This window comes from Schistocerca piceifrons, chromosome 3 (genome assembly GCF_021461385.2).
Source record: "Schistocerca piceifrons isolate TAMUIC-IGC-003096 chromosome 3, iqSchPice1.1, whole genome shotgun sequence".
NCBI classification, from domain to species: Eukaryota; Metazoa; Arthropoda; class Insecta; order Orthoptera; family Acrididae; genus Schistocerca; species Schistocerca piceifrons.
Genome location: NC_060140.1, coordinates 774721010 through 774745480, shown reverse-complemented (window position 1 = coordinate 774745480; position 24471 = coordinate 774721010).

Here is a 24471-nt window from a genome sequence, read left to right as displayed (position 1 = left end):
ATAAGCGCCGCAACCGACTGGTGACGGCCCAGTTCCATAGCACTGTCAACAATACCGACTTCGATAGCAGTTCAGGAAAGTCTTTTGCCAGTTAGAGATCAGTATTCACTGTAAAGACTGATTATTTCGTATCTCGCCTTGTCTTGCGACCTATCTGTGCAACTGCCAAAGTTAAGTATTGTATTTGATTTATTGTAATAAAACTCATCGGAGCATGGAATGTCAGATCCCTTAATCGGGCAGGTAGGTTAGAAAATTTAAAAAGGGAAATGGATAGGTTGAAGTTAGATATAGTGGGAATTAGTGAAGTTCGGTGACAGGAGGAACAAGACTTCTGGTCACGTGACTACAGGGTTATAAACACAAAATCAAATAGGGGTAATGCAGGAGTAGGTTTAATAATGAATAGGAAAATAGGAATGCGGGTAAGCTACTACAAACAGCATAGTGAACGCATTATTGTGGCCAAGATAGATACGAAGCCCACGCCTACTACAGTAGTACAAGTTTATATGCCAACTAGCTCTGCAGATGACGAAGAAATTGAAGAAATGTATGATGAAATAAAAGAAATTATTCAGATTGTGAAGGGAGACGAAAATTTAATAGTCATGGGTGACTGGAATTCGAGTGTAGGAAAAGGGAGAGAGGGAAACATAGTTGGTGAATATGGATTGGGGGACAGAAATGAAAGAGGAAGCCGCCTGGTCGAATTTTGCACAGAGCGCAACATAATCATAACTAACACTTGGTTTAAGAATCATGAAAGAAGGTTGTATACATGGAAGAACCCTGGAGATACTAAAAGGTTTCAGATAGATTATATAATGGTAAGACAGAGATTTAGGAACCAGGTTTTAAATTGTAAGACATTTCCAGGGGCAGATGTGGACTCTGACCACAATCTATTGGTTATGACCTGTAGATTAAAACTGAAGAAACTGCAAAAAGGTGGGAATTTAAGGAGATGGGACCTGGATAAACTAAAAGAACCAGAGGTTGTACAGAGATTCAGGGAGAGCATAAGGGAGCAATTGACAGGAATGGGGGAAATAAATACAGCAGAAGAAGAATGGGTAGCTTTGAGGGATGAAGTAGTGAAGGCAGCAGAGGATCAAGTAGGTAAAAAGACGAGGGCTAGTAGAAATCCTTGGGTAACAGAAGAAATATTGAATTTAATTGATGAAAGGAGAAAATATAAAAATGCAGTAAGTGAAACAGGCAAAAAGGAATACAAACTTCTCAAAAATGAGATCGACAGGAAGTACAAAATGGCTAAGCAGGGATGGCTAGAGGACAAATGTAAGGATGTAGAGGCTTATCTCAAAGAGACCTTTGGAGAAAAGAAAACCACTTGTATGAATATCAAGAGCTCAGATGGAAACCCAGTTCTAAGCAAAGAAGGGAAAGCAGAAAGGTGGAAGGAGTATATGGAGGGTCTATACAAGGGCGATGTACTTAAGGACAATATTATGGAAATGGAAGAGGATGTAGATGAAGATGAAATGGGAGATATGATACTGCGTGAAGAGTTTGACAGAGCACTGAAAGACCTGAGTCGAAACAAGGCCCCCGGAGTAGACAATATTCCATTGGAACTACTGACGGCCGTGGGAGAGCCAGTCCTGACAAAACTCTACCATCTGGTGAGCAAGATGTATGAAACAGGCGAAATACCCTCAGACTTCAAGAAGAATATAATAATTCCAATCCCAAAGAAAGCAGGTGTTGACAGATGTGAAAATTACCGAACTATCAGCTTAATAAGTCACAGCTGCAAAATACTAACACGAATTCTTTACAGACGAATGGAAAAACTAGTAGAAGCCAACCTCGGGGAAGATCAGTTTGGATTCCGTAGAAACACTGGAACACGTGAGGCAATACTGACCTTACGACTTATCTTAGAAGAAAGATTAAGGAAAGGCAAACCTACGTTTCTAGCATTTGTAGACTTAGAGAAAGCTTTTGACAATGTTGACTGGAATACTCTCTTTCAAATTCTAAAGGTGGCAGGGGTAAAATACAGGGAGTGAAAGGCTATTTACAATTTGTACAGAAACCAGATGGCAGTCATAAGAGTCGAGGGACATGAAAGGGATGCAGTGGTTGGGAAGGGAGTAAGACAGGGTTGTAGCCTCTCCCCGATGTTGTTCAATCTGTATATTGAGCAAGCAGTAAAGGAAACAAAAGAAAAATTCGGAGTAGGTATTAAAATTCATGGAGAAGAAATAAAAACTTTGAGGTTCGCCGATGACATTGTAATTCTGTCATAGACAGCAAAGGACTTGGAAGAGCAGTTGAATGGAATGGACAGTGTCTTGAAAGGAGGATATAAGATGAACATCAACAAAAGCAAAACAAGGATAATGGAATGTAGTCTAATTAAGTCGGGTGATGCTGAGGGAATTAGATTAGGAAATGAGGCACTTAAAGTAGTAAAGGAGTTTTGCTATTTTGGGAGCAAAATAACTGATGATGGTCGAAGTAGAGAGGATATAAAATGTAGGCTGGCAATGGCAAGGAAAGCGTTTCTGAAGAAGAGGAATTTGTTAACATCCAGTATTGATTTAAGTGTCAGGAAGTCATTTCTGAAAGTATTCGTATGGAGTGTAGCCATGTATGGAAGTGAAACATGGACGATAAATAGTTTGGACAAGAAGAGAATAGAAGCTTTCGAAATGTGGTGCTACAGAAGAATGCTGAAGATTAGATGGGTAGATCACATAACTAATGAGGAAGTATTGAATAGGATTGGGGAGAAGAGAAGTTTGTGGCACAACTTGACCAGAAGAAGGGATCGGTTGGTAGGACATGTTCTGAGGCATCAAGGGATCACCAATTTAGTATTGGAGGGTAGCGTGGAGGGTAAAAATCGTAGAGGGAGACTAAGAGATGAATACACTAAGCAGATTCAGAAGGATGTAGGTTGCAGTAGGTACTGGGAGATGAAAAAGCTTGCACAGGATAGAGTAGCATGGAGAGCTGCATGAAACCAGTCTCAGGACTGAAGACCACAACAACAACAACAACAACAAACTCATTCATACGACTTGCAGGTCGGAGTGGCCGAGCGGTTCTAGGTGTTACAGTCTGGAACAACCCGACCGCTACAGTAGCAGGTTCGAATCCTAAATGGTTCAAATGGTTCAAATGGTACTAAGCACTATGGGACTTAACATGTGAGGTCATCAGTCCCCTAAACTTAGAATTACTTAAACCTAACTGACCTAAGGACATCGCACACATCCATGCCCAAGACAGGATTCGAACCTGTGACCGCAGCAACAGCGCGTTTCCGGGCTGAAGCGCCTAGAACCGCTCGGCCACATGGGCCGGCGGTTCGAATCCTGCCTCGGGCATGGATGTGTGTGATGTCCTTAGGTTAGTTAGGTTTAAGTAGGGGACTGATGACCTCAGAGGTTAAGTCCAATAGTGCTCAGAACCATTTGAACCATTTTGAACCATACGAGTTGTTTGATTGTTTGTTAGTGAACTGAGTATGCACGCTTTCTACACCGTGTTATAACGATTATCGTACAAGCACATACAATTATAACATCTGGCTCTCTGCGAGTGTTTGTAGAATTTTGAAATTGAGATTTTAAAACAGAAAGTAAACGCTTACGATAGTTCTCAGACGTTCGTGGATGACATTTAGAAGAATCCTACTGGCATGTGAAATTAATGAAATGGTTCGGTAGTTTCCACAACGCTGTACATTCCCTCCTTATGAAACGGAATCATTACTGACATGATCCAGTCTCCTTTCCATGTTCCGTTATTCCATACGCTGTTACATATTCGATGCATGATTTTCAAACCAAAGTCTCCAGATGCTTTGATCATTTCGGCAATAATAAGGTTATTTCCAAGCGCTTTGTTACTTTGCAATTTAGTTATAGCTTTTCGGACTTCTTCTTTTTAGATCTTAGGCTCCTTCTCAGCTGGAATGTTTGCAAGACCAAGTTTTCCGTTGTTATCCGTGTACAAATTGTTGTAGTATGTTCTCCGCCGATCAGCAACTAGTTCTATGTTGGTTAGATGTGGGCCATGTTCGTAGTCCATGTTCTGAATTTGATGGATCTTGTTAGTTTCTCTGTTTCATTGAACTTGCCCCTGGTCTCACTACGGTCCCAGTTTCACAATTCCCTCACATCTTTCACTGAAGCAATAATTTTTCTCTCTTCGGCAGCTTCTCTGTATTAACGCTGTTAACTTGCGGTACTGCTGAGTTACAAGTAATCCTCTCATCTTCAGTACATTCCTGTCGTTAATGATTTGTATGATTTCGTTAGTAAGCCAGTAACTTTTATTCTTCACTTATTGATTCCGTTTAAAACTTCATCTGCTTTAACTAATGTTTGCCTTAGCAAATTCCCTTTCTCCTCAGATGTCATGTTATTTGACTGATCGGTTGAAAGTGTTTCTTGGACTCGATTCCTAAAAATTTCAGTTTCAGGATTTTGCTCTAATCTTCTTGATTTTGGAGGTGACATTTTTAGTTTCATGCCCAATTCAAGACATAGAAGTTGATGGCCAGAATCACAGTCGGCATCAGAAAGAGGTTTAATGGTTTTGACTGACGATGTCCATCGTAAGCCAATCAGTGAATAGTCTACCTGATTACAGTATGTTCCACGTGATGAGGTAGAGGTATAAAGTCTTCTTGGATGATACTGGAGGCAGGTATTGGTTATAACATAATTATTTTCCTAACAGAACTGAATAAGTCCATCTCTAAGATCATTTCTTTCGATTGAACCATGACAGCCAAGCACTTCGTTTGATGAGTCCCGTTTCTCTACTTTAGCCTTGAAATCTTCTTGCACTGTGGTAACTTCCTTTTTGGGTGTTGTCTTTAGGCAGCTGGAGCAAGACTCATAAAATTCTAATTCGTCATCTGCTGTTGAATTTGGTGCGTATGCCTGTATTACATACAGTTTGCAAGCTCTCGTGTTTAATTTCACTAGAACCATAGGGTCACTGACAGGCTAGTAATCACTGCCGCATTCCATCCCTTGTGTACTAACAAGGCAACACCATCAATGGAGTTATCTGATATACCAAAAAAAAGTAAGCTGTATAGTCGTTACCCCCCCCCCCCCCCCGCTGACCATGGACCTTGCCGTTGGTAGGGAGGCTTGCATGCCTCAGCGATACAGATAACCGTACCGTAGGTGCAACCACAATGGAGGGGTATCTGTTGAGAGGCCAGACAAACGTGTGGTTTCTGAAGAGTGGTAGCAGCCTTTTCAGTAGATGCAGGGGCAACAGTCTGGATCATTGACTGATCTGGCCTTGTGACACTAACCAAAACGGCCTTTCTGTGCTGGTACTGCGAACGGCTGAAAGCAAGGGGAAACTACAGCCGTAATTCTTCCCGAGGGCATACGGCTTTACTGTATGGCTAAATGACGATGGCGTCCTCTTGGGTAAAATATTACGGAGGTAAAATAGTCCCCGATTCGGATCTCTGGGCGGGGACTGTTCAGGAGGACATCGTTATCAGGAGAAAGAAAACTGGCGTTCTACAGATCGGAGCGTGGAATGGCAAATCCCTTAATGGGGCAGATAGGTTAGAAAATTTAAAAAGGGGAAATGGATAGGTTAAAGTCAGATATAGTGGGAATTAGTGAAGTTCGGTGGCAGAAGGAACAAGACTTCTGATCAGGTGAATACAGGGTTATACATACAAAATCAAATAGGGGTAATGCAGGTGTAGGTATAATAATGAATAAAAAAATAGGAGTGCGATTAAGCTACTTCAAACAGCATAGTGAATGCATTATTGTGGCCAAGGTAGACACGAAGCCCACGCCTACCACAGTAGTAAAAGTTTATATGCCAACTAGCTCCGCATATGATGAAATGTATGATGAGATAGAAGAAATTATTCAGGTAATGAAGGAAGACGAAAAATTTAATAGTCATGGGTGACTGGAATTCGATAATAGGAAACGGAAGAGAAGGAAACGTAGTAGGTGAATATGGAATGGGTGTAAGAAATGAAAGAGGAAGCCGCCTGGTAGAATTTTGCACAGAGCATAAATTAATCATAGCTAACACTTGGTTCAAGAATCATAAAAGACGGTTCTATACATGGAAGAGGCCTGGAGATACTCGAAGTTTTCAGATAGGTTGTATAATGGTAAGACAGAGATTCAGGAACCAGGTTTTAAATTGTAAGACATTTCCAGGGGCAGTGTGGACTGTGATCACAATCTGTTGGTTATGAATTGTATATTAAAACGATAAGAGTTTTGAATTTATTGAGATTGGATCTGGATAAACTAAGAGAACCAGAGGTTGTAGAGAGTTTCAGGGAGAACATTAGGGAACGATTGACAGGACTGGGGGAAAGAAAGACATTAGAAGAAGAATGGGTAGCTTTGAGAAATGAAATAGTGAAGGCAGCAGAGGATCAAGTAGGTAAAAAGACGAGGGCTAGTAGAAATACTTGGGCAACAGAAGAAATATTGAATTTAAAAATATAAAAATTCAGTAAATGAAGCAGGCAAAAAGGAATAGAAACGTCTCAAAAATGAGATCGACAGGAAGTGCAAAATGGCTAAGCAGTGATGGCTAGAGGACAAATGTAAGGATGTAGAGGCATGTCTCACTAGGGGTAAGACAGATACTGCCTACAGGAAAATTAAAGAGTCTTTTGGAGAAAAGAACCACTTGTATGAATATCAAGAGATCAGATGGAAACCCAGTTCTAAGCAAGGAAGGGAAAACAGAAAGGTGGAAGGAGTATATAGAGGGTCTATACAAGAGTGATGTACTTGAGGACAATATTACGGAAATGGAAGAGGATGTAGATGAAGATAAAATGGGAGGTATGATACTGCGTGAAGAGTTTGACAGAGCATTGAAAGACCTAAGCCGAAACAAGGCCCCGGGAGTAGACATTATTCCATCAGAACTACTGATCGCCTTGGGAGAGCCAGCCCTGACAAAACACTACCGTCTGATGAGGAAGATGTATGAGACAGGCGAAATACCCTCAGACTTCAAGAAGAATATAATAATTCCAATCCCAAAGAAAGCAGGTGCTGACAGATGTGAAAATTGCCGAACTATCAGTTTAATAAGCCACGGCTGCAAAATAATAACACGAATTCTTTACAGACGAATGGAAAAACTGGTAGAAGCTGACCTCGGGGAAGATCAGTTTGGATTCCGTAGAAATGGTGGAACACGTGAGGCTATACTGACCCTACGACTTGTCTTAGAAAAAAGATTAAGGAAAGGCAAACCTATGTTTCTAGCATTTGTAGACTTAGAGAAAGCTTTTTACAATGTTGACTGGAATACTCTCAAATTCTGAAGGTGGCAGGGGTAAAAACAGGGAGAGAAAGGCTATTTACAATTTGTACAGAAACCAGATGGCAGTTATAAGATTCGAGGGGCGTGAAAGGGAAGCACTGGTTGGGAGGGGAGTGAGACAGGGTTGTAGCTTATCCCCGATGTTATTCAATCTGTATATTGAGCAAGCAGTAAAGGAAACAAAAGAAAAATTCGGAGTAGGAATTGAAATCCATGGAGAAGAAATAAAAATTTTGAGGTTCACTGCCAGAGACAGCAAACGACCTGGAAGAGCAGTTGAACGGAATGGACAGTGTCTTGAAAGCAGGATATAAGATGAACTTCAAAAAAAGCGAAACGGGGATAATGGAATGTAGTCGAATCGGGTGATGCTGAGGGTATTAGATTAGGAAATGAGACACTTAAAGTAGTAAAGGAGTTTTGCTGTCTGGGGAGCAAAATAACTGATGATGGTCGAAGTAGAGACGATATAAAATGTAGACTGTCAATGGCAAGGAAATCGTTTCTGAAGAAGAAAAATTTGTTAACATCGCGTATAGATTTAAGCGTCAGGAAGTCGTGTCTGAAAGTATTTGTATGGAGTGTGGCCATGTATGGAAGTGAAACATGAACGATAAATAGTATAGACAAGAAGAGAATAGAAGCTTTCGAAATGTGGTGGTACAGAAGAATGCTGAAGATTAGATGGGTAGATCACATAACTAATGAGGAGGTATTGAATAGAATTGGGGAGAAGAGGAGTTTGTGGAACAACTTGACAAGAAGAAGGGACCGGTTGGTAGGTACTGGGAGATGAAGACGCGTGCACAGGACAGAGTAGCATGGAGAGCTGCATCAAACCAGTCTCTGGACTAAAGACCACAACAACAACAACATCAGTCGTTAGCTGTTTTGAAGTGCCTAGTGCCTTTCCAGTGAATCTCTGCTGATACCAATATTCCTATTATAGTTTACTGGTGTTCCCTTTCCACAATCTGTAACCTTCCAATTTGGCCTAATCCTTGGACATTCCACATTCCAAGCCACAGCCTTATGTATATTCCTTTGGATGTTCGTAGTCTTGCTTGCGGCTGTCCCCCCTCCCCTTTTCCACGAAACCTCGTGGAACTCTTTTTATCTTCTGGATGTTTAACAGCAGTTAAATTCATGATAGTTTTTTTTTTTTTTTTTTTTTTTTTTGAAACAGAAAACTGGTGGTTTCCCGTTAGAGCAACATACAAAGGACTAAGTACATCAAATAGATACTCCATAAGCCATCGTAAAGTGCATGGTCATTTTCTTCCTCCACTCGCAAATAGAGAGAGAGAAAAACAACTGTCTAATGGCTTCCTTGTGAACCCTAATTTTTTCTATTTTATCTTCTTGGTATGTATGGTGATGGCAGTAGAATCGTTTGGCAGTGTGCTTGAAAAGCCGGTTCTCTATATTTTCTCAATAGTGCTTCTCGAAAAGAAAGTCGCCTTCGCTCCAGGGATTCCCACTTGAGTTTCTGAAGCATCTCCATAATTGCTACGTGTTGTTGAACCCACTGGTAACAAATCTAGCCACTCCCCTCTGAACTGCTTTGATATTTTCCTTCAATCCGCCTTGGTACGGATCCCAAACACTTGAGCAGTACTCAAGAACAGGTCACACCAGCGTCCTATATGCGGTCTCCTTTAAAGTTGAAGCACTCTTCCCTAAAATTCTTCCAATAAAGCAAGTCGCCATCACAGTTGTCACATGCTTCGTTTCATTTCATATCGTTCTGCAACGTTACGTCCAGATATTTAAACTTCTTGAGTGTGTCAAGCAATACACTAGTAATACTGTACCCCAACATTACTGGTTTGTTATTCCTACTGATCCCCGTTAACTTACATGTTTCCACATTTAGACACTTGCCATTAATCACACCAAATGGAAATTTTGTCTAATTCGTCTTGTATCTTCCTGCAGTCACTCAGCTTGAACATCTTACTGTACACTACAGCATCATCAAAAAACAATCGCAGATTGCCCCCCCCCCCCAGCCCCTCCGTCAGCCAAATCATTTATATACACAGAGGACAACAGCAGTCCTATTACACTGATGAACATTCGCCGTTCAAATGGTTCAAATGGCTCTGAGCACTATGGGACTTAACTGCTGTGGTCATCAGTCACCTAGAACTTAGAACTACTTAAACCTAACTAACCTAAGGACATCACACACATCCATGCCCGAGGCAGGATTCGAACCTGCGACCGTAGCGGTCACGCGGTTCCAGATTGTAGCGCCTAGAACCGCACGGCCACTCCGGCCGGCACACATTCGCCGTCGAGGACAATATACTGGGTTATATTACTTAAGAAGTGTTCGAGCCACTCACATATCTGTGCTTTCGTTAACAGCCTACAATGGGCACTGTGTCGAACGCTTTCAGGAAACGCCCTTCATCCATGGAATTCAGTATATCACGTGAGAAAAGGGAAAGCTGAGTTTCGCACGAGAAAGTGCAAGTAGAAGTGGTTGGGTCATCGTTCATCTTGGATAGCGATGTAGGACGAACCCAGAGCTCGCTTAGGCCGGAAGGTTAACTATTTTAAAATGATGGTGTCTCTCATGTATAGCTCTTCCTCCAACCTTGTTGCGCGGTGGACCCACAGCGTAACTTGTTCATGCTAACACTCACTCGTTCCGGAAACAGGTCTGCCTTTATACATCACACGTTCAACCATATTATCCCTTTTTAACAGCACTAGACCTGAGCATGTGTTACTGAAATGAACGATTTCCAGAATTTCGATAAAAGTCCAGAGGAAATATCTTGCTTGCTAATACAAACATCAAAAAAAAGTTTTGCATCACCCTGGCTTCTAGAACTCCAGAAGATAGACTTTGATTGTGGATACTGTATCACAAACACAGTCGCTTTACCTGTTCAGAGATGTCACTAAACCCGCTCAAAGACGTAAACAACCATGCATGAGCAGCGCCTATTAGACAGATAGGGTCCGACAGCCGATCAGTTCCAGTCATTCCACCAGGAAGGAGGAACACAGCTCGTGTTGTCTGTATTTCAACCATGCCTAGACGGTCAATACCACGGTTCGATTGTGTCCACATTGTTACTTTATGCCAGGAAGGGCTCTCAACAAGGGAAGCGTTCAGGTGTCTCGACGTGAACCAAAGCGACGTTGTTCGGACATGGAGGAGATACAAAGAGGCAGGAACTTTCGATGACGCCTCGCTCAGGCCACCCAAGGGCTACTACTGCAGTGGATGACCGCTACCTACGGATTATGGCTCGGAGGAATCCTGACAGCAATGCTTTTCGTGCACCCACAGGACGTCGTGTTACGACTCAACCTGTGCGCAATAGGCTGCATTATGCGAACTTCTCTCGCAACGTCCATGGCGAGGTCCATCTTTGGAACCACGAAACCATGCAGCGCGGTACAGATGGGCCCAACGACACGCCGAATGGGCCGCTGAGGATTGGCATCACGTTCTCTTCACCTATGAGTGTCGCATATGCCTTCCATCAGACAATCGTTGGAGACGTGTTTCGAGGCAACCCCGGTCAAGCTGAACGCCTTAAGCGCTACAGTCTCGAACAGCGCGACCGCTACGGTCGCAGGTTCGAATCCTGCATCGGGCATGGATGTGTGTGGTGTCTTTAGGTTATTAGGCTTAGGTAGTTCTAAGTTCTAGGGGCCTGATGACCACAGCAGTTAAGTCCCATAGTGCTCAGAGCCATTTTTTGAACGCACTGTCCAGCGAGTGCAGCAAGGTGGAGGTTCCCTGCTGTTTTGGGGTGGCATTATGTGAGGCCGACGTACACCGCTGGTGGTCATGAAAGGCGCCGTAACGGCTGTACGATACGTGAATGTCATCCTCTGACCGATAGTACAACCTGATCGGCAGCACATTGGCGATGCATTCGTCTTCATGGACGACAATTCGTGCCCCCATCGTGCACATCTTGTGAATGACTTCCTTCAGAATAACTACGTCGCTCGATTAGAGTGGCCAGCATGCTCTCCAGCATGCCTGGGTTAGATTGTTTATGGACGACGTAACCCACCAACCACTCTGAGGGATCTACGCCGAATCTCCATTGAGGAGCGGGACAATTTGGACCAACAGTTCAAATGGTTCAAATGGCTCTGAGCACTATGGGACTTTACTTCTGAGATCATCAGTCTCCTAGAACTTAGAACTAAACGTAACTAACCTAGGAACATCACACACATCCATGCCCGAGGCAGGATTCGAACCTGCGACCGTAGCAGCAATGCGGTTCCGGACTGTAGCGCCTAGAACCGCTCGGCTACTCAGGCCGGCGGACCAACAGTGCGTTGATGAACTTGTGGATAGTATGCCACGACGAATACAGGCATGCATCAATGCAAGAGGGCCTGCTACTGGGTGATAGAGGTACCGGTGTGTACAGCAATCTGGACCACCACCTCTGAAGGTCTCGCTGTATGATGGTACAACATGCAATGCGTGGTTTTATGAGCAAATAAAAAGGGCGGAGATTTTGATTATGTTGATTTGTATTCCAATTTTCTGTACAGTTTCCGGAACTCTCAGAACTTAGGTGACGCAAAACGTCTTTTGATGTGTGTATAAAGCTGCCATTAACTGGAAAGTTGATTTGAACAACACATTGCTTTTCTATGTGTTGTACTTTAAATTTCTACGATGTTTGGACTGACTTACTCTGTCAGTTACAGGAAGTCTTAGGGAAACCCTATTCTGAAACGTATTACTCAAGCAATGAAATTCTTGAAACATATATATACTCCGAGAAGTCTTGCGTATGCTTCCGCTTCTCCACTAAAAACATTCATGAGACAGTCAAAATAAATCAATTGTAACTTGCCTATTTTCGTAGTACCGTTTCCTGCTGACAAAAGCTTCGAACTGTTGACAGTTTACAGTCTGATTTGAGGAAAGTGCACCGCAACGTGTCAGATTAAGCCACGCTGCAAGAAAGCGCCGCGAAGTACGTGAATAATTACACTAGTGGAAAGAGATAGCGGCGCAAGGAACAGCGCAATCAAGGGGTAAAATATTATTGTTTGTAAAATATTTATTTGTCTGGCCCCTAATCAATACAAAGCTAGAATGAACTGATCCTGAAACTTTTATTTTATTAGGCATCAAATTTTCATAAACTGAAAGATGCTATCATTTATTAGCGTACTACTTAAAGTCCGAGATTTTGGTACGAAGCCAGTTTGAATGAAGAGTTTAATATTAAAACTAATAACTCACATAATTAGTAATTTTATTGTGTGTTCGTTATTGGTGTACTGATAACCATGGTTTAAACTGCTGAGCAAATGTTCCAACAAATATCACTTCTTGATTTTTTTTATGAAACGAACTGAACCTAAAGGGGCTTTCTAGAGTAGTCATTTATCAGTCAGTAGACCAACCATTTCGATGATACTTTTTGATGTTCAATATCTTCTTTTAATCCATATGCGTTCAAGATGGAATTTAGTACATGAGAGTAGTAACGCTAGAACAATGTATAGTCTGTGAGATGAGATCAGCATATGCCTTCGTCTACTTTAGTTTAGAAACCTAGGGGACTATTTCGGAAGTACACCTTTCCAAGTCCCCCACGAATCGTAGGTCTTGCTTAAGCGTGTCCCAGCGATACAGATAGCCCTCCTCAATTGAAGGGAACCTTGAGAAAAGTCAGACTAACCGTTGTTCCTGAAGAGGGCCAGCAGTCGTTTCAGTAGTTGTATGACTGACTGATCTGGCCGTGTAACATTAAACAACGTGGCGTTGCTATACTGACACTGCAGAGACATGAAACTAAGAGGAAACTATAGCTGTTATTTTATCCACGGAACATGCAGCTATGCTATATTGCCTTTCGTATCTTCAGGCAAGGACTAATAAGCAGGATGTCGTTATCTGGAAAACAGAACTTGTCTCAATGGTCGCAGCGCGAGATGTTAGATTTCTTAATAGAGTATGGAGGTTAGAGAATTAAATAAAGGGAATGAATAAGTTAAAGTTGGATGTAGTGGGAACTATTGAAGTGTGGTAGCGGGAGGAACAGGACTTGCGATCAAGATAGTACAAGGTTAGGAACACAAAATCAAATAGAGAAAACGCAGGTCTAGATATTATAATGGATAAGAAAATATGTAAGGTGGGCACGTCAGCTTAATTTTTGTAAGCTATCGATGTACACGTCGCAGAGAGAGCAAGTTCTCTTACTGTTAGAGAATCTTTGGTCATGGTTGTAGTAAAGTCTTCGCCTCTTCGCAGTCTGATACATCCTTAGTGCTCTGTTGAGTTGTGATTGTATCTGTTAGATGAAGAAAGATTTATTGTAAATAAATTTTGAATAATGTTATTTTTTTGAAGAGGAGAAGTTTGAGGTAAGACTGCAGCACTGAGCAGCTAGTATGTTGATCTGATTATTGTCAGCTAATTTAACTTCGTTCACTTGCTCACAGCTGAGAGAAAGACCACCCCACTTTCATGATTCGTGTATTAACATATTAATTGATTAAGCTGTTTGATTTTTACAGAAATTCTCTGTTAACATTGTACTCTTTTTAAATCAATTGTTCACCTTGTTGAACACAGTATTGTTCAGACCAAGGTAGTAAGTGATCATGCTTAATTTTACTCTGTCTTTTTGAAAACATACTTCATTCTAAAATCGTTGTCTTGGAATATCACTTCATAGGCACACATACTCTCACCCTCGCACTGCTTAAAGAAGTTTTATCATTACGCATTACCACATTGCACCATATGATGTGCAACAAATTGAACATTGTTGAAAATTTTATTTAAAATAGAAATCTAGTTTAACCGCTGCCTGCTTGCTGCCTGCTGTTGTGATTTCGAGTCAAAACGCGGGATAAGTAAAATTTTAATTATGGTCAGATAATTGTTTTACTTAAGTTACACATTTAATACAAACGGAGGTATATTCAGACCAATTACAGTTCAGTTCAAATTACAGGCTGTGTAATCAAAGGTTAGCATGTGAGTTGAAGTGGGTAACAGTTTATGGATACATAGTCTCGGTAATACGCAGATTTTTTTTAGAGTGGGAGGTTAATTTGGGCTAAGTTTCTTACGCGAACATATAGTGAGAGCTTACAAGTAGAAGTGCAGAACAGCTGCAATGAACAGCATAGTGAACGTATTACCCTAGCCAAGACAGACACAAAACCAACATGCACCACAGTAGTACAAGTTTATAATACCAACGAGCTCCGTAGAAGAAGAAGAGATTGAAAGAATTTATGGTATGATGAAGGAAATTATTCAAATAGGATAACATTTAATTTGATGGGTAATTTGGTAGTACGAAAAGGAAGGAGAAATTAGGCTGGGGGGGGGGGGGGGGGGGGAGGGGGGCGAAAGGAAAAAAAGTGGAATCCTCCTGGCAGAATTTTGCACGGATCATAGTTTGACCATCACTAAAACTTGATTTACGAACCATTTGAGAAGGTAAAGTAAAGCTGTATGGCATGAATGGCTGGGAAACCACGAAGGACAGGTTCTGCCGCCTGATCGGAAAGGTTTTCCCTATCCTTCATGTCCGTAGGCACCTTTCCTTCACGAAGTACGGGAGATGTGCACGTAAGTGCATCTGTTAAATATAGCTTACTGTAATGATTGTTGTGTATGGTCTCGTTCACTTCCCTTAGGCAGAGGCCCTTGAAGGTTCTTATGCTGGTCTCCCCTGCCTCGCCGGTCATTGTGGTCCTAATTGCCCCAACACTTTCCCATGTACAGAACCCACTTTGTCGAACTCAGCTATGTACGTGATGCCCTTCCAACCAAGCGCGTACCACGAGTGAAAGACAAGTTATTTTCGCAATGCGCCTCCCACAGTATGTTGTAGAACCTCCACCTAGATATCCGTTGGACAACGATGTGGAAGAACGTTCATATGCCCTTCCTTACAACCGATGCACGAGACCTGTGGTATCGTGTCATTAACTGTAAATACCCGACAAACAAGGGACTTCACCGTACTGAACTGGCTGCCACGGTGAGAACACTGATGAACATTGTCTCATGTCCGTCGACAAACGATGTCAGGGCCCAAAAGCCGAAATCTCGGACGCCAGTGATCCAGACTGTTGCTTTTCCTCATTTAATGAGACACTGCAACAATGTTTGGAATTTAAACAGGGCATTGTTGTAAAGACTGGTGATCAGGGACCCACGCCATTACCTCTCTTGTCCCTTGTCAACAGCGTGTAGCTTACTGATCACCCATCCCAATTTTAATCACGCACAACGGTGCTTACCTTCGGTGAGCTGACGGAAGCGGTGATCCACCTTGGTACAGTCACTGACATGAAAGAAAGTTATCTACGTGGGAGACTTATGTAATGATGAGACAGAGACTGCGAAATTAAATTTCCAGAGGCATATCAGGTTTCCAACCATAATTCATTGGTTATGAATTGTATATAAAACTGGAGAAGTGGCAGAGAATAGAATAGTAAGGAGATATGACCTGAAGAAATTTAAGGAGCCTGAGAATCTTCAGTGTGCCAGAGGAGCATTAGGTGACGTTGACCGAAACAGATGAATGGAATATAACAGACGATTAATGGATAACTTTGAGGGTTGAAATTGGGAAGACAGCAGAGGATCACATAAATGTCTAAATAGCATAGGATGCACGGAATTTAATAACGAAAGGAGAAAATATAAAAACGCTGCAAATGAAGCAGGTGGAATGGAAAACAGATGTTTAAGTAACAAGACTAACAGGGAGTACAGAATGGCTAAGCAGCAATGGCTAGAGGACAAATACAAGGCTGTAAAAGCATGTATTAATAGGGGAAAGATAGTGACGCCTCCAGGAAAATCAAAAAGATGTTTGGAGAGGAGCAAACCAGCTGCATGAATATCAAGAGATCAGATGACAATCCGGTGCTAAGCAAAGAAGACAAAGCAGAAATATGGACGGAATATAGAGAGGATCTACATAAGGGAAACAAACTAGACGACGACACTACAGCTGAAGGTGAGATGGGAGATACGATGCTGGGACAAGAATTTGACAGAACACTGAAAGATCAAAATGGAAATCAGACCCCTGAAGCAGACGACTCGTCCTCAGAATTACTGTGATCCTTGGGAGAGCCAGCCATGACAAAATTATTCCAGTGTCGTGCAAGATGTATGAAAAGGCGAAATACTCTGTCTTCACGAATAATGTAATAATTGACAGGTGTATATACCAATGAACCATCAGTTTAGTAAGTTACCATTGCAAAATGTAGACAAGAATTTTTGTGCAGAAGAATGGAAAAGCTGGTAGAAGTCGGTCTTGGCTAAGATCATATGGGGTTCCGGTCAAACATAGGAACATGCGAGACAGCACCGACCCTATGACTTATCCAGACAATAAAACCTATGTTTATAGCATTTGTAGATTAAGAGAAATTTTTTGACAATATTGTAAGGACAAAACTCTTTGAAGTTTTGAAGGTACCAGGATAAAATACATTAATCGAAACGTTATTTACATGTTGTACAGAAACCAGACTATAGTTATAAGATTAGAAAGATATGGAGGAGAAGCCGTAATTGAGAAGCGAGTGAGACAGATTTGTAGCCCATCCCAGATGTTATTCGATCTGTGCCTTGTGAAGGAAACCGAGGAAAGATTAGGAAATGTAAAGTTAACGAAGAAGAATTGAAATGATTAAGGTTTGCCGATGACACATTCTCTCAGAGACGGCAAAGGACTTGGAAGAGCAGTTGGACAGGATGAACAGTGTCTTGAAAAGAGACTATGAAACCAACATGAAAAAAGTAAAACAAGGGTATTTGAATGAAGTCACAACTCAAGTGATTCCGAGGAATCAGAGTAGGAAATGAGACACTACGCGTATTAGATAAGCTTTGCTATTTGGGCAGCAAACTAATTGATAATGGACGAAGTAGACAGGAAACAAGGTGGAGACTAACAATAGAAAGAACACGTATGAAAAAGAGAAATTTGTTAACGTCTAACGTTACTTTAAATGTTAGGAAGTCTTTCCTGGAGATACACTATGTGATCAAAAGTATCCGGACACCCTAAAAAATACGTTTTCCGTATTATGTGCATCGTGCTGCCACCTACTGCCAGTACTCCATATCAGCGACCTCAGTAGTCGTTAGACATCGTGAGAGAGCAGAATGGGGCGGTCCGCGGAACTTACGGACTTCGAATGTGGTCAGGTGATTGGGTGTCACTTGTGTCATACGCCTGTACGTGAGATTTCCACACTCCGAAACATCCCTAGGCCCACTGTTTCCGATGTGATTGTGAAGTGGAAACATGAAGGGACACATTCAGCACAAAAACGTATAGGTCGACCTCGTCTCTTGACTGGCAGAGACCACCGCAGTCGAAAAGGGTCTTAATGCGTAACAGGCAAACATCTATCCAGACCATCACATAGGAATTCCAAACTGCAAGTACTATGACAGTTAAGCGGGAGGTGAGCAACTGCTCATAAGCCACACTTCAAACCGGTAAATGCCAAACGACGCCTCGCATGGTGTAAGGAGCGTAAAAATTGGACGACTGAACAGTGGAAAAACGTTCTGTGGAGTGAGGAATCAAGGTACACAGTGTAGCGATCCGATGGCCAGTCGTGGGTATGGCGAATGCCCGGTGCCAGCGTGTGTAGCGCCAACCATAAAATTCTGAGGCGGTGGTGTTATGGAGGGGGCTTGCACTCCTTGTTGCTTGGCGTGGCACTATCACAGCACAGGCCTACATTGATGTTTTAAGCACCTTCTTGCTTCCCACTGTTGAAGAGCAATTTGGGGATGGCGATTGTATCTTTCAACACCATCGAGCACCTGTTCATAAAGCACGGCCTGTGGGGGAGTGGTTACACTACAATAACATCCCTATAAGGGACTGGCCTCCACAGAAGCCTGACCTGAATCCTACAGAACATTTTGGGTTGTTTTGGAACGCCGACTTCGTGCCAGGCCTCACCGTCCGACATCGATAACTCTCCTCAGCGCAGCACTCCGTGAAGAATGGGCTGTGTTTTCCCAAGAAACCTTCCAGCACCTGATTGAACGTAATTCCTGCGAGAGTGGAAGCTGTCGTCAAGGCTAAGGGTGGCCCAACATCATATTGAATTCCAGCATTACCGATGGAGGGCGCCAAGAACTTGTAGGTCATTTTCGGCTAGGTGTCCGGATACTTTTGATCACTTAGTGTATTTGTGTAGAGCGTATCCTTGTATGGATGTGAAACGTCCATGATAAGGAGTTCACATAAGAAGAGGACAGAAACTTGTGAAATGAGGTGGTATATAAGAATGCAGAAGATTAGATGGGTAGACCGAATAACGAGTATGGAGGCACTAAACTTAATTGGAGAAGAAAGAAATTTAGCACTAAAAGTGAGGATAATTTGATGGGAGACATACTGAGACATCAAGGAATCCTCAAATTGTTGATGGAATTGTGGAAGGTAAAAATTGTAGAAGACCGAGGTTTGAATACGGAGTGGTGGTTCAAAAGTATGTATGTTGCAGTGGTTAATAAGAAATGAATAGGGTTACACAGGATACACTAGCATCCGCAGTAGTATCAAACCTATCTTCGAACTGAAAACTACAACAATACCTTTTCATACAGCTATTGATGGAAAATTATCCATAAACTGAATGAAAGTAAATGTTAAAATGTTGGTTTTGTTCTAGACAATGGCCTTGACATTTCAGAATGTTTCGATTTTTATACTGATATACCATCCAGAAATCTATTACTCATTTAGTAGTAATGTGTAGTAGAATAGGCCATTACCCTGGAATGCCACAGTAATGGTTATTTGACAAAGTTCATATAGACATGGGCCCTATGACGAATGGTATCAGACTCAGAAGACATTTCGGTAACTGAAGAAAACTTCATTAGCCAAGATCGCTAAAAACAACCATTTTATTGCATGACCGCTTACAGAGCTACGCTGTCATCATCGGATCTTATGATGACAGTACAGCTCTGTCGTAACCGATCATCCGATAAAACGCTTTTTTCCGATCTTGGCCTTTGAAGCTTTCTTCGGTTACTGTACACTGCAGATTGCCTTCTGACTGACCATGTCACGAATATAGAAGACACTTTTTTTGTTACTATTTTACGCTAACTGCGCGTACTTCCTATTTTGTTCACCAACTCTCTTTACTTTGAACATCTGAACATAGAATATATTTGCTATGCATTTGATATCACAAATTTGTCAAGAAACCAGCTTTGGGCGAATTTCCGTTCGGATAAATTGTTCGAAGCTGATGTTACGACGACGCAGAATTATGTTTATCCTCTTGAGCGAAAAACTCCTGATACAAACACAATCATTCATATGAATATTATTTTGTCCGCATATAACGTGGTCAAAAGAAGTACGCTTAGTAATCAAAAGCATCGAAATCAAATACATTTTTGGAATCAGTTCACAAACGAAAATGATAAAACACCTAGCTTGTGTTATTTAGTCAAGAATTTTCTTATCGCAATTGGTCACCTTACAGTAGGGGTCTTTGGCCACGCCTTCAGAACCAAGTATCAGATAAAGTAAAGGAAATGTGGTAAAATAAAATAACTCATAAGGGAGAACGCGACAAGAATATAAGACGCAGATTAGCACGGAGGGCATTCCTCCCCCAAAAAAGTGTAGCGTAATGAAACATCGGTCTTAGCTTCTCACACAAATTTCAAAGAGGGCACATCTTAAAGGACACTAATGTACGACACAAATAATGCACTGTGAGAACCCGTAAATCAGCGAGTTGAAGCGTTTGAGATGTGGGGTTAGAGAATGACGCTGAAAACTGATAAGATAAAAGATGAGGAGGTCCTCTGCAGAGTGGGTGAGGAAATATATACAAAGTCCAGACCACCGCCTATGTTCGACGGAATGTAGGCAACGGGTTGGGGGAGGGGGCGGTACTCTTGTCGTAATGCGGCAACGGAGGATTTATCTGGTATAAAAAAAGAGCATGATAATTAGCTTTCGGGCTAAGTGTGAAAGCATTCCGAAATGCCTATATCTGTAAACTATTCGCGTGCTGTCGTGGTTAAAATAAACGCTGCACCGCAAAACTGTGCGATAGAAAACCGGTGCGGAGGCACGCGTGGTGCACCACGGGTCATAGATGACAAGGGCTGAACCACGGCTGCGGAGATGTGTAAGAGCGAATAGATATGCAACAACCGAGAAAATGACAAAGGGGGTTTCGTTTCGGCCACTGTTGCAAGGCGCCTTCCTCAGGGTGTATTGCTAACAACGGCCGCGGAAGCCTACGTTTAGATTTAACGAACCTGTGGGGATACCAACAGTGTGTCCTTAACGACTGATCAGCGAACGTTGCCGCGTATGGGCGTTCGAACCTGGCAGCTGGTTCGCGCACCCATGCTGACAGCTGTTAATCGCCGACGAAAGCTTTCATTCGCGCGCCAGTAACGCAGCTGGACGTCCACTGAGAGACGACAAGTGGCCTTTCCAGATGAATCACTTTTTATGCTCCACCGGACACATGGCTGGTGGCGTGTACGGCAGAGAATAGCCGAAAAGAAAAGGCGCAGTGACACAATACAAGTATGTATCTATTCTGCGGTCTACGCCACGGCTTTCCGGATTGGGAAGGAGTGCATGGTCCCCCGCACGAATCCGCCCGGCGCACTTGTGTAGAGGTCCGGTGAGCCGGCCAGTCTGTGGATGGTTTTTAGGCGGTTTTCCAACTGCCTCGACGAATGCGGGCTGGTTCCCCTTATTCCGCCTCAGCTACACTATGTCGGCGATTGCTGCGCAAACAAGTTCTTCACGTTCGCGTTCACCACCATTACCACGCAAACACAGGGGTTACACTCGTCTGGTGTGAGACGTTCCCTTGGGGGGGGGGGGGGGGGGTCCACCGGGGACCGAACCGCACAGTAACCCTGAAAGAGGCGTTCGGGGTGGGGCGCTGGGGGATGAAGTGGACTGCGGTAGTCGTCGTGGGGCTGTGGACCACTGCAGCTGCGGCGGGGACGGAGCCTCTCCGTCGTTTCTAGGCCCCCAGTTAACATACAATACAATGTATGTATTCTTGGGGATCCCATTTGCTCCTAAATGCAAGTAGTTCCGACTCGGCACGATGGCATCTACCAGCATAACAATTCAAAGTGTCACACAGCTCCAGCGTATGTGGCGTGATTCGAAGAGCTCAAGATGTGTTTACCGTACTCCCCTGGGCACAGAATTTCACGAACCCAGTCGAGAATCTGTGGTACCACATCGATCGGGCTGTGCACACCGTCGTTCCTCAAGCGAGAAGCCTTGCACAGCTGGCCACGGATCTGGAGTCGGCGCGGCTTCACATCACTGTCCGTACCTTCCAGAACATCACTGACTCTCTTCCCTGCGTGTCGTGCTGCAAAAGTTGGTTATTCAGGCTTTCGACAGGATGTTACATTAATGTGTGTGGGCAGTGTATGTAGATAACACAAGCTAGACGTAGGACAGGGAGGTAGGACATATGTTACAAAATATATAATTTCCATGGAGCTCGATGGAGCTGTAGAGGGCAAAATTTCAAGAATAACTAAGGACCCTGCGTGTAACTGCGCTACTCTGATAGAAGATTTGCACAAGGGAGGACTTTGTGGTGGGCTGTATTATACCAGTTAGATTTGTGAAAAAAAAAATCTGCAAACCATCTGCACTTGCAGTACACCTACAAAAGAAAGAGATGATTCTCCTCTCGCCCCCAGCAGTCACAGACCAGTATCACACTGACCTTCTTACCGTGAAGTGCAGACCAGTAGTACACTGACCTTCTTACAGTGAAGTGCACGTAAGAAAGCGAAGAAAAGGGGCATGGAGCAGTGTATCATGTGAGGTGAGGCACCAGCAAACAGTGTCAGTCTGCCAAGTTCGTAGCATGCGCTTCGGACGTAGGGGCGAGGTGGTAGGACAATTTACACTGGTATTCACGCTAGTTTAGGTACGGTGGAGGTTCTTAGCCACAGTAAAGCTCGTTATGGGTAGCATAAATCTAACGCGACAACTATTAGGTCGTGTAGTATCGGACAGCAGTTTATAGAAGACAGGAGCTATTTCTAAACTTTAGCGGTTTCGTGTCAACTATTGCGCCTCTGCAACGTGAACTACGGAGAAGCGAGACCACTGCGCACGTCATTTTGAATCAAAACAGCAACGCGTTTCGGAGTGACAACACTTTCTTTGTTTCTACTGATTTTTCCGGTACACGGACTTTGTACGGTTGTGTTTTGTTTTCAAATAAGTAATATAACTTTTTATTCTATCTTTAGATACAACTGACACTATTTTCTATATTGCAGTGTGTGACAACATCTAGTCCAAGTAGTAACACTGGAACTGTTGAAATAGCGCTGTAGTACGTTTGGACTATGTCGGACAAAGTATTATCGCTTTAACCGGACAAAACAAGAGCTCTAGAACTAATCTTTTTACAATTGTTTCTTCAACGGGCACAGATGGAGATGTCATGGAATTAATGGGGGTGAAAATAGCTTGAAGGAATCCGCATAAGAAATCAGACTTCTTGAAATGTCAACCAGGTAATATCATGAGAAATTTTGCTCCAGAAAGTACACTAGGTGATAGACTGAAAGTTTTACGGGAAGAAAGAGATGGCCATGAAACCTGTCTTAGGAAGTAATATTCTGGTTTTTTTCATCAACATTGAGTGATTAACAGGAAACAATATATTACAATCAATTAAACTTCCAAAGAAGACGAATTCAGTACTACATTTGGGAAGGTTGTTAGAAGAGAGCTGTGCCTCTGTAGAGCTAAGCAATCTTATATACACACGTGATGCATGTTTTATTAATTGTTAAGCTAATACTCGTATTTTGATTTGTGCCTGTTGTGTTCAAAACTATAAATTATTGACTTTATTATGATTTCTTTCTTGAGAAAACTTTCTTCCAACGTCGAAACTTACCACTAAGATGTGTAACTTGTACTTACTTCAGTTTCATTTATGGTCCAAAAGAAAAATATATATATGTATTTGTTAAAAAGTTAGTTTGTTTACGCACTATAATGTCGTGTCCGATACAACACACCAAAATTTTACACGACTGAGGATGAAAAAAAAAAAATTTAAAAATCTACGAACGTACGTTCTTAGGACACTGATTGGTAGTTTTATAATTATACTAGCTGAGTAGCCGGCGTTGCACAGGTATGTATTTATTCCAGTCTTCTATTAGTCAATCTCCTCCTATCACCCCTCTCTCTATGTATCTCGCCTTCCATCCTTCTCTGTCTCTCTGTTCCAGCCGGCCGCGGTGGTCTCGCGGTTCTAGGCGCGCAGTCCGGAACCGCGCGACTGCTACGGTCGCAGGTTCGAATCCTGCCTCGGGCATGGATGTGTGTGATGTCTTTAGGTTAGTTAGGGTTAAGTAGTTCTAAGTTCTAGGGGACTGATGACCACAGCTGTTAAGTCCCATAGTACTCAGAGCCATTTCTCTGTTCCAAACCCTCTCTCTCTCTCTGGCCACCTCCACCATTTCCATTTTCTGTCCATCTCCTCCAGCTCCTCTCTCTGTCCATTTTCCCCTTCCTCCACTCAATGTCCTTCTCCTTCTCTCCCCTCTCCACGTCATTCTCCTCTTCTTCATTTCTCTGTCCATCTCTTCTTCCCCTTCTCTCTGTCCGCCTCTTCCTCCCCCTGTCTGTTCACCTCCTGCTTCCTTTCCATTTCATCCTCTCCCCTGTAAGAGTCTATCTCCCCCTCCTCTTATCTGCGTCCATCACCTACTTCCCCCTCTCCATCTCCTCGACCCCCTTCTCTCCACGTTATCACCACCGCCCTGATAGGAAGTTCGTGGGTTTTACCCCCACAGTATTTCTTTCAAGATCATAACTCGTATGTCTACCAAATTTGGTTGAAATCGTTCCAGGGGCTTTAGAGATGAGCCTCTTACCCGTGGCTTTGCCCACCTACGCATATGTCATATATATTTCACGTATATTTAACGTATTTCGCACGTATCTGTACAAATATTTCACCTATAGCTGTAGCGAATTTCTCACTATTGTTTCATTTTCACTTTGGTCAGTTTTTATAACGTCGAATCTCGTGAAATATTTGTCGTATAATGAT